This window comes from Cebus imitator, unplaced genomic scaffold (genome assembly GCF_001604975.1).
Source record: "Cebus imitator isolate Cc_AM_T3 unplaced genomic scaffold, Cebus_imitator-1.0 Scaffold620, whole genome shotgun sequence".
NCBI classification, from domain to species: domain Eukaryota; kingdom Metazoa; phylum Chordata; class Mammalia; order Primates; family Cebidae; genus Cebus; species Cebus imitator.
Window position 1 is genome coordinate 441,088 of NW_016107935.1, and position 21,749 is coordinate 462,836.

At 37.2% G+C, this 21,749-nt stretch overlaps 1 protein-coding gene across 1 annotated transcript in view; it reads right to left on the bottom strand.

The window, feature by feature from the left end:
• THSD7B (thrombospondin type 1 domain containing 7B) overlaps nt 1-21,749 on the bottom strand; it is a 569,933-nt gene that overhangs the window by 151,980 nt on the left and 396,204 nt on the right. The window lies entirely within an intron of this gene.

Here is a 21,749-nt window from a genome sequence, read left to right on the forward strand (position 1 = left end):
GGGAAGGGAAGGGAAGGGAAGGGAAGGCAAGGGAAGGGAAGGGAAGGGAAGATGACCTTAGGCTACACAGGGCTATCATAAGTTGTGCAGGACAAATATATTTGGTGGGCTCGAGTCTCTTTAAAGAATTTGAATCCTTCAAAAGTAGTGGATCAGCACTGTTCATATGACCCTGAAAAAGAAACACTGCTTTGGCCAGGGAGAATGTTTCACTAGCTGGGTTGCCTTCAGGAATTAGTATTTACCTGCCCGTGGTGTCCCAGAATGACCTCATAGTGGTAAGCCTTGGAACTTCCTGGGGCGCTGGTTAACCCTGCATGGCAGAACGGCAGGCTGGAGAGTACCCTGAGGCAGAAAACAGGCCAGGGCCCTATCTAGCTCCAGGTCCAAGTCTAGCTTGGGTCTCTTCTCTGACCACATGACTGGCCCTGGACAATTCTAGGCACAGGGTATTTTCTATAAAGAAGGATGCTCTCCAACTCATAAGCTCCATTGAGAAGGGATGGGACAGCACTTGCCCAGGCATAAATTGAGTACTGAGACTCAATTTATACAGATGAGCTCCAGCTTAACTAATTTAGTTTAAAATTGTTTTATTTCACAGGAGCCTGATGGGAGGATCATTTGAGCCCCGGAGTCTGATACTGCAGTGAGCTATGACTGTGCCACTGGGCACCAGTCTGGGCCACAGAGCCCTGTTTCTAAAACACAAGAAAAAGCAAAGCCAGAAATTTAAAAAGAGAGAAAAAAATATTTAAAAATAAATACAAGTGGACAGGGATTTCTTTCAGACAACTGATATCTAAACTCAGTTTATCTTTATTTGTCATTTTTCAAATAACACTTCAGGGTGTTTTATTTAACAAACATAGCACTTACTGTAAGCCAGTGGCTATTTTAATCATTTTGCAAATACTCACTTTTCCATTACAAGAGCCTGTGAAGTAGATACTATTATCTTTCTCACCTTTTAAGAGAGGAAACTGTTGTACAGAGATATTAAGTAACTTGCTCATGTTTACTCAGCCACTTAGAGGAGACAGAATTTGATCCCAGAAAGCCTGATTCTACAATAATGGCTCCATTTGCTGACTGGAGTAATTATTTTAGCCCAAATCATCGTTCAAAAATAATCAATTTTACCAAACAGAAATCAAAACAGAAAAGGAAGCAAGGGGAGAAGAGGGGAGGGTAGGGGAAGGGAGGGGAGGGAAGGGGAAAGGAGAGGAGGGAAGGGGAAGGGAGGGGAGGGAAGGAGAAGGGAGAGGAGGGAAGGCGAAGGGGGAGGGAAGGGGAAGGGAGAGGAGGGAATGGGAAGGGAGAAGAGGGAAGGGGAAGGGAGAGGAGGGAAGGGGAAGGGAGGGGAGGGAAGGAGAGGAAGCAAGGGAGAGAGAGAAGGAAGGAGAGAGAGATGAAAGAAGACAGAAAAAAGGAAGAAAGGGAGGAAGAAAGAAAAAAGAAACAGAAGAAAATGAATTTAAACACAGTAAGAAAAATTCAGGTTTTGGAATTAATCTCCTATTTGAAGGGTAATTATAACTTTACAAGGAGCTTTATTCCCACTTATTACCTAATTCAGGCCCTTATTAAAATCACAAAGGAGGAAGTGGGGATTTATGACTTCAACACCTGCCTGAAGTGGCAAAGCTAGCTGCTCACAGAACAGCTCTGAATCTGAACCTGACTAAGCTTATTCCATCAGACTTCACTCTAGAATTTTCAAATCACTGAACCCCAAAGGTATGGGAATTTGTTGCCAAGGGAGAAAGACAGTGAAATTTCTGGTATGATTTATGTTCTGAAAATCTCTGAACAATAATACATGACTGGAGTTTGACCTCCCCAGGGCTGGCAATTCTTTGACTTTGAATTAAGGTGGCTCTATTTTCTATGGTTTGAAGGGAAGCCTGAAGGTTACTTTCTGGCACAGGAGTGAGAGCCATTTGTAATTTCTCTCCCATTGCTAGCTGTCATTGTAAGATGATAGTTGACAAACAGGCCAGATTTTGTATGAATGAGAATACTCTATTCCTGGAGGGGTTATCTATTTTCCTTTCACAGATATAATTATGTACTGTGCTGCCCTCTCAAATGTCTTCAAGCACCTGGAGTCTGCCTGCTGAGCTCATATTGTTATACTGAAGTAAACAGTATTTTCTTCAGAAAACATCAATTATGTGATTGCTAGTTCTTTCAAGCCTCTGGAGATGACTGGGTCTGCGGAGTTTAAGGTTTCTAATTCACCTTCTTAAAATTTTCTGTGCAGGACTCCTTTCTGATTCAGATATTTTTACTATTAGCTGCCTACTGAGCCCAGAAGCTGGGTCATCTTGCAGTAGCTTCCAGAACATTCCCAGACCACAAGAGCTTACTGTCCATTAGCACTGAATCAGGTTTTCACCAAGAGGTCATCCCAAAACTTGAAAGAGCCCTGCAAAAGAGTGAGTGTTGAAGAGAAGGATGTCCACTCTCTGAAGCATTTTAAGTGGTAAACGCTAACGAAGAAGTCTGTGGGCTTTCTCGAACCTCCCTCCTGATAAATACTCATTTATCTAAGTGTCTCCACATCTCCCTGTGCTGTTTCTACAAAGCAGCTTTTGAGAATCAGAACCATGAAGAGTCACAGGTAGGTAGTTTCAGTGGACGGGGAGAAATACAGGAATTGTTTTAATTGGTTGCTATTAGCATTGAATCAAGGATTGGAATAAATTATTGGAATAATTCTTCAGGAACATTGAAGAATCCAAAAGAAGGGAAGAAGATACCTATTCTGACTAGAAAGCAATTTATCCAACCTCTAAGGAAAACCCCACTTATGTGTAAATGGTGATATTTAGGAACAAGAGGCATCTAAAGCCTTTTTGTGGCCAGGACTGGATTCTGAAACAAAGCCAATGGCTGTGTTAGCATCATTCTAGCTTCTGTAATGTGACACTATAACCTCTGCCTTGTGTGCATATGAAGGGAATGCCTTGCTTTAAACAACCTATTGTTAGGCCTGGGAAACCTTGCCTTGGCCTCCTGTCTCCCACTCAGCTGCACTCCTCCTCAGGAGGAATCCCTTTCCCCAGGAATGTGCTTTTCAAACACAGACCAATCCAGAGCCCACACCTCAACTACATCCTTTACAAGTTCCTATGTGCAGGGTCACTATCCATCTGTCCTAATCACCCCTAAACCAGGTACCAGATAATTAGAGCTGGCCACTATGCCAGTTATTATAAATAGCCAATCTTAAGCCCACTCACCCTGCCTTATCCATTTCTTCCCTGGAAAACCATGATAAAAGCTCTTATCGGTTGGGCACAGTGGCTCACACCTGTAATCCTAGCACTTTGGGAGGCTGAGGTGCGTAAATCACAAGGTCTGGAGATTGAGACCACCCTGGCCAACACAGTGTAACCCCATCTCTAATAAAAATACAAAAAATTAGCTGGGTGTGGTGGCGAGCACTTGTAGTTCCACCTACTCAGGAGGCTGAGGCAGGAGAATTGCTTGAACCCAGGAAGCGAAGGTTGCAGTGAGCCAAGATCACACCACTACACTCCAGCCTGGGCGACAGAGTAAGACTCCATCTCAACAAACAAACAACAATGACAACAACAACAAAAAGCTATTAGCACAGTCCCTGCACTCCCTGCTTCCTGACAGCCCTGGTGCTTTCCAATGTGGGCCCCATAAGTTAAGAGTGTCCCTTGTCTTGGGAACTGTGAGTATTCAAACTATCTTCAATGGTAGTCTTCTTCTCAACTGTTGGCCTTACTATACCTCTCATTTTCTGTTAATACACTTTATTTTAAAACACTGGCTATTTATTACGAAAAGTTGCCACTCTCTACAACTTTATCCCAGGACTCTGGTCACAGATTGTTGGTCTAGGGATGATCATGTGGCACAGAGCAGTCATCTATAGACTAGACAGTGGCCTGCGAGTTGGGCAGGTACAAAAGCTCTGTGGAAATGAGCTTCCCAGGCTGCAAGTGAATGGAAGAGCAAATGCGGACGGACTGACCAATAGCTAAGTGCTCCTACCATTATGACCCAACTTGTGGTCCACGGGCCAGTGCCATAAGCAGTTTCTGGAACTTGGAGCCACAGAAGTTCATGTTCCTCTCCAGAGCCACTGAATCAGAATGTGCATTTGAACAAAAAACTCAAGCAATTTGTATGCTTATTAAAGTTTGAAAATGACCACTTGGTTCATGCTTCTTGCGGGTTGTTCCCAGCCTGTGACTGACGGTAGCAGAAATACAATGAAATCCATTCTTGGGAAATGTGGGACAGGCAAATGTGGCTCAAGGATACTCCAATGACCTTGCTGAATTTCTTTTAGGACTGCATTCTAAAATATTTGCTCCTTTCTTTCCCTCCTTTCCCTTGTTCCCTCCCTCCCCCCTTCCTTCTCTCCTTCCTCCCTCCCTCCTTCCCCCCCTTCCTTCTCTCCTTCCTCCCTCCCTCCTTTCCTCCCTCCCTCCCTTCCTCCCTCTCTCTCTCTCCCTCCCTTCCCTCCCTCCCTCTCTCATTCCTCCTGCTGCCCTCCCTCCTTTCCTTTCCTTCCCTCCCTCCCTCCCTCCCTCCCTCCTTCCTTCCTTCCTTCCTTCCTTCCTTCCTTCCTTCCTTCCTTCCTTCCTCTTTCCCTCCCTCCCTCCCTTCCTTCCTTCAGTTCAGGTCAAACTTGGGTCATGGCAGAGTGGCTCTCCCAGCACCATTGTATTTTCTCTCACAGGCATTTCCTCTAATACATTGCCTTTAATCCTGTCTTAGAGTCTGTCTATTGGACAGCCTGGGTTAAATTAACACACATCTCTATACCATTTTGCATGGCAGCTTTCTTGATCTGCAGAAACTGTAAAACTGACCCAATAGATATGGATATTGCCTCACCAGCAAAGCAGCAGTCTTGTGTATCCTTTCCTGAAGTTATAATCCAAGACTGAATTCAGGTAGATGTTGGGCCCAAGATGACTCCACAGAAAAGACAAACAATGAACAGTCCACCAAATCTTCAGTGGGGGTGTAATTTTCATGTTGCTCAATCATGTTTGTATTATATCAATAATCATTTTAGGTAAAGATGATAATACCTTTCCTTATTGAAAAGACATAGTTAGACTTGTTGCTGCTATTTTGGACATCCTCATAAAGAAAAACAGTCAACTACAGGAATTGGTTGGGAGTGGAATAATCCAACACCAGCATTTTCAGCAGCAAGGCGAGAGTTGAGGGACGATGAGTAGGTCTTAGATTAGGCATATGCACTAATGACCATCATCTTCTCAGAAATAGACCGAGGAAGGATTTTTTTTGCTATCACCTTTTATTCTACATATAAACTGTATACATACTTCTCATTAATTTCTCCAGTAACATAAAATGTTATAAATTCAATTCCTTGTCCTGAAAATAAATATTATAAACCATCACCCATGGAGTCAAAGATATTGTAAAAAACTGAGATGAGCCTGAAGTGGCCTTTAAAGTAAGGGTAATTGGAGGAAAAGCTATGTTCAGGAACTTAAATGTGACAATCACTGCACCAAATCTCACTTTCTCTTTTCTATACCCTATAAATGGATATATTGTCTCCACTTAACAGAAGAGGGAACCAGGGTTCACAGATATTATGTAACTTGACCTGAACACTATGTATTAAGAAAGTTGGTAATCTGGAATTTAAAAGCAGTTTTGTTTTGCACCAATACCTCTGTTGTTTTTATTACTCTACAGCTGCATTACTTGATATTCTTCTCATGAAAAAGGAAAAAATATAACATTACATAACTATATCTACATGTACAGCAATGTAAAATTTTCAAAATTCTTTCTCGTGTCTCTATATCTTAACACATAACATGTTTATTCATACAGGGTGTGGGACAAGCTTAAAATGGGGAATAGCTCTGATTTTGAACCAAGACCAGGGGCTAAGGCAACAAGAAAAGGGCATGAGGAGACTTTTTGGTGAGGAATGTTTTAGACACTGACTGGGGTGGGAGAAATATTCTGTATTATGACTTGGATGCTACTTACACAAGCAAATACACTTGTCCCAACTCATTGAACTCTATTGTATACGTAGGATTTCATTTTACTACAGACTAATTAAACCTCAACAAAGTTCATTTTAAGAGGTAAAGAAAAATAAAAACGTCCCAGAGTTGTAACAATGGCATGCTTGCTTACAGATTATAACACATGGTCCATTTGGATGCATGTTATGTACTCTGTACATAACAGTAATAGAATTAATATTTTGTTTAAAAATATGTATCTTTCCCTGCTGTTTCTTTGGAAAGATTTGTGACTGTTGACAGCCTGTTAGTATGTAATATATGTGATATGCAGTAATGACTAGCATCTTCTAAAAATTATAGAGGGAAATGACTTTTTTCATTTGCATAATATTCCATACATGGATATACACACTTTGCATGATTTTCTGCAGGACTCTAAGAATATTATAAATTTATCAACCTGAAAATAAACATTATAAACCATAATCCATAGAATCAGATATTGTCGTATGGGTCTGAGATTGAACAGAAGTGGTCTTCAAAATAAGAGTAATTTGATGACAAAAGATATTTAGCACTGGATTAATCAATGTGGGGACTATCTCAAGGATTAAACAAACATCCAAGTTCATTTATATTTATCCAAGTTATTGATTGTAGTTATGATGAAATATCTAGCTTCCCAAAGTTAGCTGATTTCAGTCCATTTTTGTCTTCATTCACAAGAAATGTAGCTTAATTCTGAAGTATTTAGTACCAAATCAAGGTTTGCAAGAAGCTAGGTTGTATTCATTTCACCCTTGAGATTTCATTAATGTATTCCATTTCAAATGTAAGATTTGTCTCTTACCTTTCCCTCTCTCTCTCTTTCTCTCCTTTTCTATCTGTCCCTATCTCTGTATCTGTCTTTCTCTCTCTTTCTCTCTTTATATGTACACACATATATACACACATACATATATATGTGTGTGTGTTTATCTATCTACCTATCTCTTTATCTGTCTGTCATTAAAGATTTACATTACATGGTTAACTACTAACCTTACTTAGTATCTAATTTAGTAGGATAACCACTGAAATTCAAAATTGTTATAATGAAAGAACATTAATTTGGAAGAATAATAAATCCAAGGATGTTATCCTCATTGCACAGAACCTGACTTTATCATCATTGATTTTATTATCTCATATATTTTCAGATTATACTACAACATTTCATAACACATCATTTATTGGCTTACAAGTTTCTTATATTTCAGTTCAGGATAAACACTGAGAGCAGACAAATCAACACTTTAGCTTGTGCATTGATCATCAGTACCCACTTAATCCTTTCCTGTTTAAATTACTCAGTTCATTAGCCAGACCACGGCCAACAAAGCACTTCCAGTTGCATTCAGGGGAAGCTCAACATCCTTCATTGGGGAAAGCCCTGCTTAGATTTCTGTAACTATCCTCACAATTAACCACTAAATTTAACTTACCTCTGCTGTTCTGTGGCTTCAGAGATGCTAATTTCCTTGCCAACCCACAATTAGAGTAGTAAATCATGGGTAATTTTCTTGAGGAAATCTTAAATTAAATGCAAATTACTTGAGTGGCTTTTATAAGTACAATCATATTGGTAATGCATCAGTGATTCTTTTCAGGGAGGGAGTTGTGATTCTAACTTTCATTCTACTTTAAGGTAAGGTTCCTATCTCTGAAGCAATCTATAGCGGTATCAACTAAGATGAATGATAGCAAAATAAATGGAAGAATGAATTCATTTTTATAATATGTCATAGTATGAAACCTAATCAAAAATTTTATCGAGATTATATATTTTGACCTCTTTAATAAAATGCTTTTATCAAAATCATTTTTTTCAAAAAGTGGATGCAGAACCCCTCAATGTAATATTGAAATGACTCTAATATTAGGGATGAATTCATTCAATATTCCATACTTATTGGGTTTGTATTCAGATACTTCATAAAAAGAGATATATTCTGTTAAGAGAGGTAATTTTGCTCGATTGTGGAATCCTCTTCTTTTCACTATATGAATAATCTTAAATGTTGATTAATGAAATACATGTGTCAATAGTATCTTATTCCAAAAGAAGCAGATGCAGTGAATCTTAAGTTTTATGATTGTATGAAAGGATTCTAGGTGAAGTAGTATACCCACTGAGAGAATCACCCTGTTCAAGTAAATGTCACAATTCAGGGTGATCCTAAGTGTTAACTGCCCCTTCCACGCACTTGTGTTTACCTCTGTGTGAAGTACTGAGATGTTTAATCTTACAAATCCAACAAAACTAAAATCTTTGCTTCTGATTTAAACCTTTTTAATACTAAAAAACATGAAACATAAAAGGTCCTCAATGTAAAGTCACAATTCATATTTTCAACAATCCTTTCTTGTGTAATTACCAAGTTCTAAGCCCTGGGCAAGGAGGCACTGACTGACCTGTGTGGATACATGATATGCTCTCCTCAGATGTATAAAAATGCTCCCAATATGTTTTACTACCATGTGCATAAACAAAATGAAATATAGTAATGAGTGCTTACTGAATGTCAGCTTCCGTATTAGGAGCTGCATACATATCATTTCACTTGATTCTCATGGAAATACTTGAAATATATATTAGTACGTTCATTTTACATATTTAAAAGATAGTTTCACAGAGCGTTAAATGACTGTCAGGGTTGCACTGGTGTAAGTGATAGAGCTGGAAAGTAAACCTAAGTGTGTCTGACTTATAATTTAGACCTTCCTAATTTGCCTCATTTTCTTTGTTGGTGTGCCAACACTCTAGGCACTGGGAAGTTTAAAGAACAAACTGTGGCACATATTAAACTGCAATGACTACGCATGTCTAAAATGTCTAGATCTTTGCTACTGAGTCAAAAAAACATGTTTCTGAATTATCCAAACAATTGCTTTAATATGTTTTTCCTATGGTAGATTGAACCTTAGATTCAACTTGTTTTAAAATTATACTTTAAGTTCTGGGATACATGTGCAGAACGTGCAGGTTTGTTACATAGGTATACACGTGCCATGGTGGTGGTTTGCTGCATCCATCGCCCCATCATCTACATTAGGTATTTCTCCTAATGGTATCCCTCCTCAATATCCCCACCCCCTGCTATTCCTCCCCTAGTCCCCCATCCTTAGCTTGAGTTGTTACAATATCATTTAATCCTATGCACTCAGGTTTCAATATTTCGTATTCAGTTCTTTATTCTGAGATATCAAAGTGGGTATTTTAATTAGGTCAGGATTTCAATAGTGATGGTTTTTCAAGGGAAGAAGAGCTTTTGATTGGAACTGGGGTTCTTTGTCTGAACTTCATGCATAAACAGTGGGGTGTCTTGAAACATCTGGTTTTGTTATTTTTTCCAGTAATGTCAGGGATTTCATACTGCAATGGTCCTTTATCATCCTATATTTCTTCTAAGCTGTATTCTTTTTGATGTAGAATATTTTATCTTCATCTTTTCCTCAAAAATTATAGTTTCAATATGCTCCTCATTGATTCCAGATTACACTGCATTGTCTGCCCTTATGACATATGTTTCTCCTCCAAGAATTTCTGATACATCTCCAGTGTGTATGTATGTGCACTCATGCATTTGGCTCTCAGCTACAGTCACCATATGGTATTTCTCAGTCTGTCTCTTCTGCTACAGCTCATGCTCCCCATTGTTGATAGCTCTGTTCACGAAGCCAATTGAAGGAACTTCAATATTGTCATGGCTTCTATTCACTGACAGGCATTGGTGACAACTTAAGCAATTCAATCGTTTTTAGATATAAAGATTTGGATGAATCTTATGAAAACTTTTCAGTGTTAAAAGGTTAGTACTCTTTGCCATAAATATCAAGAGATCAAAAAGTAAAAGATGAGATGGATCCTCCAAAGCAAAATTGGGAGTAGGTGCAAAATTAGAGGAATGGGAACATGATGAAATGTTGCAATGGGGAAATTATTTTCTTACTGTTGCTTATGCAAGAATTGATTTGAAAGTATCATGACTTTTTTCAGGATGAAAATGTCCATATACTTGTTTTTTTCTGTAAGTACCAAGAGATATTTAAAATTCCTCAAAATTCTGCAGGTTAGACAAGTCCCTGCAATCTGTATATTATTTCATGTTTACAATGAACCATTGAGACTAAAAGAGCAATTGGACAGTGTAATAGATCGAAGAAGCAAATGTCCTCTATATTTCACTACATATAATTGGTCACATTTCACCAATAATTGAGATTTTTCTTATCTTACCTCATCTACTCACAGGAGACTACCGCACTTACCCTTCTCCTCCAAGAGACACACAGCCTACCCCAAGTTTACTTGTGGTTCTGAACAGGGGCCCAAAGATGCTTGCCAGCCAGGTTCTCCGTCCTGATCACATATGGGAGATCCAGTACCTCCTTGCCCACTTCCTGTGGGAGCCTCAGTATTGCCCCTGGTGGTAGTACTGGTGACAATGCCCATATTCATGCCAAGGGAGCAACCTGCCTCTGATCTTCCAAAGGTTTCCATAAGATTCCTGAAAGAAGTGGGTAGGTATTTCTTTCTTCAGCATGGGCAGCTCACTCTCATTTAAGCCCCTGCTCTCTCAGCGTTTCACAAGGGCTACCATGAAGATAATATTGTCAGCATATAATACATTTCTCCCCTCTTATAATTAGTCCAAAAGGACAATTCCTACCCCTTCTCCCTTTCTCTTTGGTTTCTTACTGAAAGAAGGACTGCCATGGGTGACTGCAACACAACCAACAAACAAGAGCTCCCCTATCCCCTACATTCCATTCTCTCTTCAACAAATACCCCCATCCAACAGATTCAAAGATGGTTCACTGGCTGGTAAACTCTGAAGCTTAGGTTAGGATTGGTGGGTGAACTTGTTCTAGATCATTCGATTTAAGAAGATATATAAAATCACCAGGTCAGATGCTTTCATTTAAAGATAGGGGATTAAGAGGTAAGAGGCATGGCCAATGTTTCAGAGCTACTTGATTATGAACTCAATACAATCATCTAAATTATGATAACACACTTTCTACATGAAAAAAAAAGGCTTTACTGTCCCTTTTACAGAGATATGATATACTGACCTAAATAGTCTTAATTCATCTTTTATTTCTTGTGCCTAACATGGTATCTTGGCACATGGTGGGGGGATTCAATAAATGCATCCTTAACGAAGAAAAATAGAAGATACAACAATCCTTAGATTAATTTATTTTCACATTTATCTGAATATATTAAACAGATCACTAGAAATCACCAAATTTATTAGCTGTTGTGCCACCATTTTATATATGGGAAAGTTCCATATGCCTTGAATTACCTAATATGCAATGGTGGTAGAGCCAGTGTGCTGAGGTGCCACAAGTCCTTGTATGGTGTTTAGTTAAGTCTAACATTGCGAGGAAAATAAATTATCATTGAATATAAGTTCTCAGCAGCAAGGTTACATTTTGCTTCATTTTAGTAGAAAACATTTCCTTGAGATTTTTGAGCCTTAAACAAGCACTCCATGAAAACCAATATTAGTTTACCCTCTTAAAGCTACATATGTGGGACTTTAAAAATGGGAGTCAGTGAACGAGTTGAGAGACCATCCTGTTATTTAATAATGCTTATTTCATAAGGGTCATTTTAGTCAATAGTCTGGCAGTTGAAATTAAGTTATACTGCTGTCAGAGATGTTTTTAAAGAAATGAAGTATTTTTATCCATATGCTAGAGGAAATACTTCATTAAGGAAATACACACACACATATGTATAATTATATGTTTTATACATATATATTCTCAATTTGGCTGTATTCTATCTTGGAAAGCTTTCATGCAATTGGTACATTTGGAAGTATATCTAGCCTCAAAACAAGGTGGAGGAGAAATTTGTCTAAAATCATCATACGTAACATAGATTTCAGGGACGACATACACAGTTTACCAACAAGTTGAAAAATTAGGGTCACGTGAAGTGTTTTTAAGATCTAAGATTGTGTGCCAGACTGTAGTTGAAAGAAAACTTAATTTTATTAAAAGTTATCTTATCATCAATGTTAATCAACAGAATGTCATCTTCTTTAATAAGCAAAAAGAGGATTAAAGTGAGATCTAGTGTGTGTATGTGTGTGTGTGTGTTTTATGTATGTCTATGTACAGTTTCATTCATAAGAAGCCTAAAATAGTAGCTACCAATCTTTCTGGAAGTCTTTACCTGCATATTACAATTTAGAAAAGGGTTAGGCTGAATCAATAGTATTTATCAACCCTATTTTGAATTATAATCCCTTAGAGAACTGAATAAAAATTATGACTATTCTCTGCAGAATGAAAAGAATGGACATACAAATAATCACATTTGCCTATCACTTCTGTGATTAGCTGACCTTAGCAGAATACACAAACTAGATGATTGGAACTCCTCAAGGGTAACCTCTGGGTATATTAATTTCTGTATCCCTATGGCCAGGCATATGATAGGCATTCAAAAAATTGTGACTGAATTAAAAGTTATCTTTATAAAAAAAGTTAATGAGAACTCACAACTCTATGGAAAGAAATTAAATCCATTTTGTAAACTGCCTCTACTCATGGGGTATTTACAACATAATGATCACTTTAGAATCCTTCCGATTACAAGAGGTTATCTTAAAAATAAATGGATCAGAGATTTATGCTGCCAAAAGAGAGCAAATATTGCCCATGGTTTTTAAACAGTGCATTTGAAGGAGAGAAATTATTGATGTAATGGTAATTATACTGGTAATAACTTAAAAGAGCTAGCTGTATGGGAGAAATCTGCATATAATAAAAGCTGGCTATATATTTGGGAGTCTAAAAACCCCATACAAAACAAAAAGAACTCAAAAGAGGTAGGAAAGAGGTCTATTATTTGGAGGGGACAAAATTTGAGAAAAAAACACATATTAACAAGTGAAGATTTTAAGTTTATATTTAAAATGTGGCAAGTGCCCGATGAGCTGGAGCTAAAAGTACATTCATCTGGTAATCAGAAGGCCAGCTGTAGTCCAAATCTATCCGTCTTTGGCCGTAGGATACCTTAGGAAACTCAGGTAAGAGAACTGGGCGTGATATCTATTCCCCACTTGCAAAATGAGAGGGCTCATTAAGTGAGCTTGAAAGTCTTTATCAGCTTTAAAAATGTAACTTTCTTTGATACATCTCTACTTGCAGAATTTCAAAGGATGGCTCAAACTACACTCACCAATTTCAAATTTTTCTCTCTTAAATTTGTGTGACTGATTTGTAGCACATACTATTTTAAAAACTCAGAGTAAACCAGATAAAGACTCAAATAATTGAGTCTAAATTGAGATATGGTTCACTAGAAATACAATTTTTGGGTTTTTTATATGAAAAATAAAAATTCCATATTATTTATAGAAAATAAAATTGGCCAATAAATTTAGTGGGCTTGCCAGGGGTAGAACTAGAATTTTGATTGTTAGTTTTGGCAGAATATGTCATTGAAAAGTTAAGAATCATATATTTTGTCCCAGTACAAATATCAAAGCTCTGTTGGGGCAGAACTTCTTTGTTTTGAAAAAGAAACATGTGAACAGTCTCCTTTTGTTGTGTAACCACTCACTGCTCAGAACTGTACGGTGATAAGGGGGCACTGGAGAGGCTGAGAGGCAGTTGCGTACTTGGGACCTGTCAGCAGGCTCTTGCACCAATCATGTGGATGGTTAATGAGAGATGAGTGTTGGGTCTTTTAAATTGCTAACTTACTCACTCTAGAGTCCCTCCCAAGATAGTCCTTGGGGTGATGAAATTTTACCCTTGGAAGTGGCTATTTGTGTAGAGACGAACACTTCCATAAAGACTGAGGGCAGACCTCCCTGGATTTTGGAATTACTATGGGTGATGGATTGAGGAAGTTAAGATCTAATTTTCTGCCAATACCAACAAGAGAAAAGGGTTCAAGTGGGTAAAGTAGTTATAACTAGAGATCAGAAGGCAGCTGCTTTTAACGAATAGAAAGAAGAAATGGCAAAGGGCCCATTGCCTTATTGCCAGGCTATAGGAAATATTAAACCTGCCAGTTTTTCCTGGGTATTATTTAATTTGAAATAGTATATTTATTAAAGTTATTATGCATGTTCATCAGGAACCACTAAATAGAAAAAAAAGAATCCAAATTGGCTGAAATAACACTTTGAATGCACAGTACTTAGCGCTGTACACAGGATTCTACCTACCATAGAAACACACAAGCAACCAACAATTACACTATGTAAGTAATGCCTGAGAGAAGGAATCCCAGCATATCATGAAAATGCAAAGTAGCACTCTGTGTGGTCTGGGGTGGAGATGGTGATCAAGGCAGCATTCTTAGAGAAGGTGATACAAAATATGAGTATCAAAGCACTCATAGGAGTTACAGAGGTAGAGAATAGATACATGGATTAAGTACGCAGAATGAGAATGAAAGTGTACTGTTTGTGAGAAAGAAAAGATGTTTGAATGCAGTTCTAGATGACTGAGAAAATGGTGTCTATGGAGGCATAGCACCACATCACAAAGGACCGCGGTTGCAAATTCAGGGAAGTTAAACTTTCTCTTGATATAAAAAATGGTAGCAGGAAAATAATTATACCAGCAAAATGAAGCTAAATAAAAGTAGATGTAAGGTAATAAAAATATTCAGTCAGAGTGTGGTAGGCAGAGATGGTCTGGCTGATTTTAATAGATGCTTCCTAAGAAATATGAGATTGCCATGCTGGTTCTCCTTGCTAAACTAGATCCTTACAAAGGGCAAGAAAATAGAAGACAGATATGTCCATATGTCACATAATCACAGGCTCATTTCTGACTAGAGTACAGGATCTCAACTACATGCTATCTTCATTTTTTTTTCTGTCCTCCACTCTCAGAAATAAATACATATGAAGAAAAACTGGTGGTAAATACCAGTTTATTTTTTTAAAGTAAATTCTAAGGAATATTTTTTAGTTGATACAGTCTATTCTTCTGCATCTTATGAATTGATCTACTGTACTCTCATTTATAAAAATGAAGATGTTAAGGAAATAGAAGGGGTCTGATCATCAGAGAATGAACAGTCCATTTATTTCACTCAGCATACTATCCTCTATTAATAAGGCTGTGAAGCAGACTAATAAATTTTAAGCTATTTTCAACAGGAAAGATTAAATTAGTAACTTTCTGTTAACCACAGATTTAATATTTAATAATGAATGCTCTCCTTTCATGCATTTTGGTTAATCAAGAGGCAGGAAGATTGATTTCCTGGGAAAATGATATGCTATTATTCAATTTATTTACTAGTAAAATTTTACATTCAAAAATGTCATGCATCAAATTTAATTACCAAGCAGCTGATTTCATATAAAAATAGGTAATGTACTATGAGATGTGAAGATTTAAACTGAGGTATTAACAGCATCATTTTCCAAATGACACAGAGTTTCATACCTAGTGGGAGGTATATTTTCCCTGAGGAGGATTTGTATCACTCCTCTTAAACTACATCTGATCAAAATAAAAGAATAAAAAATTAAATAAAGAAAATAGGAGCAGGGGATAACTCATTTCCATTATGTTGCTTTTTTCTCATCTGCATTGTAGAAGACTGCAGACTTAAAGGTTGCCAGCACCTTGGCTTATAATCCGTGTGGCTTTGTTTCTCTCCAAGCCACAAACCAAAGGTAAAATTGGACTCATGAGCTGACCTTTACCACCAGGCATTCTTTTATTTGAAGATGATAACAGACTTTCCTTGGGGTGGAAGTTGCATGCCATGAGTGCCCTCTCTTGTGTCCATAGACGACTGTGTAAAGTGAAGAGAGCAAGCAGGGAGTAGGAGGACTTGGCTCTTAGGACAACAGAAGACAGAGCTGCATTGTGGGTCATTAGCCTCAGAATGTTCTTGGATTACATATAATAAAGTTAATCTCTTGCTGACATTTAGCCTGTTTCTTTGTGGCCAAAAAATAAAACCCACTCTACAAAGGATTAGAGAAAACAATTGTTAAAACTATAAAGAAAAGTCTCCAGTAAATATAGCATCTAACTTCCCGTAAATCTCTTTCCAGAAAAGATTCAAGGAATACTATGGAGAACATATTAAAACAACTACAAAGAACTGCTGTTCAAGCTGTTCAAAAATACTTTTCTTTTCTTTTCTTTTTTTTTTTTTGAGACGGAGTCTCACTCTGTCACTCAAGCTGGAGTACAATGGCATGATTTCAGCTTACTGCAACCTCTTTCTCCCAGGGTTCAAGCAATTGCCTGCCTCAGCCTCCTGAGTAGCTGGGATTACAGGCACCTGCCACCATGCTCAGCTAAGTTTTTGTATTTTTAGTAGAAGCAGGGTTTCACCATGTTGGCCAGACTGGCCTCAAGCCCCTGACCTCAGGTGATCCACCATGTCGGCCTCCCAAAGTGCTGGGATTACAGGCGTGAACCACCACGCCCGGCCCAAAAATACTTTTCTTGGTTTATCGCCATAGTACTTGAAATTGTACCATGTTTTAGGTGCTAAGTTTTTGCGTTATTTATTAACTGATAATTTATGTCAAATACTGTATGTGGTGCTTTAGATAAATCATCTAATTCAATCATCACAGAATTTCTAAAAAGTAACCATTGTCTTATACCTTTTTATAGAAGAGGAATAAATGGGGCCCAGAATGTCTACACAAGTCTTCTTGATTCTAAAGCTCAAGCTCTTTTCATTAAACCCATCTACCTCCTCTTTACTAACCTTGAATTAGAGATGTTTCTTTGGCAAGGCAAATTATCCTGGGCAGATGAGAATACTACATCTACCAATTACTTACCCACTTATACCACAGTACAACTTGTTTCAGTTGAAATGATTTCTTTTCTAGAGTTGGTTTAGTTGATGCAAAAGTGGGGGTGTGAAGGTTGATAAGTCTAAATAGGAGAGGCATGGTAAGAGACTCCTAGAAGGCACAGGAATAGATTTGATAATAAGTGGGTAGGAATGGTCAATCTGGAAAATAGGTAAAAGATGGAAAGGAAAAGGAGTTTCAAAGCTTAAATTTGTCATTTGCAGTTATAAAATGGTTGTAAGCCAGCTTTCCGTAACTGGGGTTGGAACTTGTTCTGAAAGTCGGCAAATGGAGTTTCAGTACTGTAGCTTAAAGAAGCGAAAACGGAGTTCAGCGTTAAATGTAAAACCGTAAAGAAGGAAAATAGAGCTAATCAAGAAATTGCTCTTGTCTTCATTGTTGAGATGCAAAGATCAGCTCAAAACAAAACCAGATTAGAAGTGGTACTCTTCAAGGAAAAAAATAAGAGAAAGAATTCCTCTAGATTTTTCAAAGATCAAACACATCACTGATGGTTTAATAAAATCAGAAAATCGGCATGGCATACTGAACACTAGACACAATCTGGAAAGTGATGGAATTATATACTAAACTGGGAACAATTTAATTCATTTCTTTCCAGAATTTTTTCCCCTATTTTTCCTCTTAAATGGTTTAACTTTCTTTCAATTGACCCTAATAATGGAGAAGGCGTACATCTTTTTAAAGGAACTGGAATGATTTCAGCCTGTGTAGCATGAAACAGGTCTTCAAAGTTGTGGCCAACATAGCACACTAGCTTCCAGCAGCCCGGGATGAAGACACTTGTCAACAGCTCAGCCTTTGGGCCAACCCTACATCTAAACCTCTCTACATGATGACAGAATACTAGTCCATTTAGTTAAAAATATTGAGATGAAGGGAGTAAAAGTTAACTACATTGCTTGGTATCATGTAAATGCGACTGAGCACTTGACTTGATTATATATATTTTTTCTAGTGTGTGTTACATAAACCCAGATTAATGGGCAAATTCAGAAACAGTAATAGTACTATCAAAAACATAGTAATAGTACTATAAAAAACGTTGGCCACAACTACAATTCCTAATAGTCTTTTCTGTGATCAATTCAGAAAGGTGAACATATTATCTTTTTATAGCTCTTCACCTTTCCCTCATTTCAAATCTAGCTCAGGGGAAAAAAGGCACTATTTCTTTTGTATGTGCACAGCTGTGTGTATGTTAGGGAGAAGTGTTTCCTTCAAGGGTTAACTGAAAAAACTAATCTTTGGTTAAGAGGTTATAGTTTCATTGCATAGTGTTATTATGCACATGGAAATTACTCAACCTTGGGTCAATGTGTCTCTAACCTAAAAATATGAGGTCACATAAGTAACTCTATAAACTTCCATTAGTCTATGGAACTCATACTCAGATTTAAAAATAAACCTTCAAGTGATTATTTGTTATTAAGGTGACCAAAAAAAAATGTAAATAAAGGTTTTGAAAAACCACGTTGGGATAAAAACTGGTTATTTAGATCATCCAGAATATGCTTAAATTTGTTATTTTTCTAACAATTGTCTTTATAATTAAAACATACTCATTAATGTATACATGCAAATTTTTTTAGACAATTTATGGGCTTTCTGGTATATGTCCATTATCCCCAGGATCCTTAGACCCTGGTAGGATAAACTTTCATATACAGGATTAGCAAAGCTGTCACTTTCTCAACAACAATGCTTCAGCTGGCATTTCTGAGTGGCAACAATAAACAAATAATACCAAGAGTGAACCCTAATGAAAACTATATATTTTGTCTGATAGTATGTGTCAATGTAGTTTCACCAACTGTAAAAAATGTAGCACTCTAATGGGGGAGGTTGACAGTAGGGTAGGCCATGATGTATGTGTAGGGACTGAGGCTATATGGGAAATCTCTGTACCTTCTGCTCAATTTTGCTGTGAACCTAAAACTGCCTTAAAATATAAGGTGTAATTAGAAAAAAAGAAAAAAGTAATTTTTAAAGCTCCAGCTGCACCCTATGAAAATGTTTAAATTATCTTACTTTCTAACATCATTAGCAATAGCTTTTTAAAAATATGGTCTTTGTGTATTTAAACAGGAAAGCGTCATCAATGTAAAAACATAATTAACATTTTCATGTTGGATTCTATACCACCAAAAAGAAAGTTCTGAAAAGTCACTGTCTTGCCTAGCATGACCAAAAGTACCTTGCTCTTACTTGAGACTTAGTGGGTATCCTTTGCGTGCTGAATGAATTCTAGTGGCCAATTAATGATGGTTAGGGAACACCCATGTCTTAGCCATACTCACTTTAACACAGTTTATGTCATCATCCCTGCTAGTTTGGTGATTACTCTGATCATACAGTACATATGTTCAATGTATTTGCGCTTGTCCTCATCAAACTCAAATTACCATTGATTTCTCTGATGGATTTTTCTAATTAATATCTATCGTTCTTGAGTTGCTCAGGTGTTTTCTCTATGTGATACCACATAGACAAAAGAGAATACTGTTCCGTGGACTTCACAATCTGATATTCATGCAGAGATGGGGGAAAAAAAAGACAGTCAAGGAAGGACAGGTTTTTTCTTCAAAATACCCGTGCTTTAAAATGTGGTCAGTGATTTCAGTCCAACAAAATATAAAAACATTCCAATTATTTAGAATGTGTATTTGTGTGTGTATCAGGAATGATGCTGGGTCCTGATCCAGGATTTTCTGTTTTTAATCTTTCAAATTATTATTAATCTGGGTCACATAATCTATAGAGTGACTCAACAGTGGTTTTAAAGGCTACTGTAAGAAACTTGCAGCTATGGATTTTATTTTAATTCAATGAATGCAATTCTTAAAACTAAAAGCCAAACCAAAACAATGCATGGTCAATAAGACTAACTTGGCAAACGTCAAAGAAAGAAAACTTAATTAACTCTATTCTACTTGTTATAAATTGGGTAGGCTAACATTTCTTAAAACCGGAGACAATAGGCCAAATTGTCCATTGCTATGTCATTTCTATTTGTCGGCATAACAGATAACCGAGAAAAAAATGTTACGTTCTTCTTTTAGTCAACAAGTATAGAAAATTAACAGGTATAGAAAATGATATTGGCATGAATGAAATTTCAACTTTATCACTAAAATCTGAGAACTGAGGTGGCCAGAATGTATGCAGCAGTGGGGATCCTGGATACTTCATGTTAGTCACAGATTTGACCCTGTCATGCTGCGAACGTCAAATACTCTCTCTGTGGTTCATCCTGCAGGAGAGGTAGGACTACCCAATGAACAAAGTTCTTTCTCCTCTAACATTTGGTAATGTCAAATTCAATCTTGGACTGACTTGCAATTCTTCTCTTATGCAAGATACAAGTGATTGTTTCATTCTCCAAAAATTGATAGAAGATGCCATAACTTCTTCATTTCAGAAGATTGGTGATTTTGAGTACACTGTGTTGTATACATGCACACATGTGGAAGGGAGAGAAAGGGAGGGAAGAACATTGTGAAAACACCATCTTTTGGGTCACTAGAACCTCTACTTCTAATTTCATCTTCTTTTATTGAAAATTCTGTATTTTTTATTGTAAGCAGTTGACAAACTTATAGGTAGGACCAATCTTAAAGATTAAGAAAACCTGCTTCTATATCAATGGGTTGAAACTCAAAGTACTTTTTCTCATAAAAGACGCATATGTTCTTCAAAATATAATACATGTAATATATATTACACATATTATATATGCATTGGTTTTAAATATATATAGGTATATAAATATAATGTGTATATTGGTATACATGTGTGTGCATACACATATGAATACCTTAATAGTTAACTAAATAGTATTTATTTCACAATATAAGTATTTGAAATAAGTTACTTCTGACGTATTATAAAAGGAAATATTAGTTGAGATAGTTCACCTTTTTAGTTCCAATGCAGTCTGGCTGGTATTGAACATTTTACTAGGTTTCAAATCTAAATATCCAACTATTAATTAGAAATCTGCAGCTAAACACCTTAAGAAACCTCAAACCAAGCATGTCTGGAACTAATCGCATCATGTCCAGCCCTCAAGGTGTTCTTTGTCCACTAATGGTGTTAGCATCCCACCAGCCATCCAAGCTTGAAAAATGATTCTTCTTTAGCTCTCCCTGCTCAAGTTTCTATCCATCAACACAGCCTGTAAATTCTGTCTCTGAAATGATTCCTAAGGTCATAGCCAGTCATACCTGAAAATGCACTGCTTCCTGCCACCAGCAAGGGCTTCTGGCTCCTGCTGCTTTCTCCTGCCTAGAAGGCCTCTTCTCTATTTTCTACTTGTTAGAATCACCCTAAAGGCTGAGCTTCACTATTACTTTTATAAAACCATCCCTAAATTTATTGACTAAAATTAATTGTCCCCACCTCAGTGCTTTAAAAATTTATCTACAAAGAAATAAAGTAAATAGACAATAATAGAGTTCAATGAAGTAGGTGCTGTGTAAGTGCCTTCAGGGTAAGAGTTAGACCATTTTAACTTCTGAAACCATTGCTTCTGGCACAGGGCCTAGCATCTTCAATTAATAAACATTCCATGTGGAATTGGTAGCTTCTGCACCTTCATGCAGTGAATCGTTATGAAGAGGTATTATCTAAGACTTCGAAGACAAGTTCCCTTGGGCTTTAATAAGTCATAGCCATGACTTATTAGTTATGCAACTTTCAGTAATTACTTAAACCTCCCTGAGAAATTACTTTCTTCATGTGCAAAAAAGGCAATGATAGTGGCACTTTCCTCATAGGGTAAACAAGAATTAAAACAGATAACGCAGGTACAACGTTCTGCTAATTACAATGAACTCCTAATACTATAATT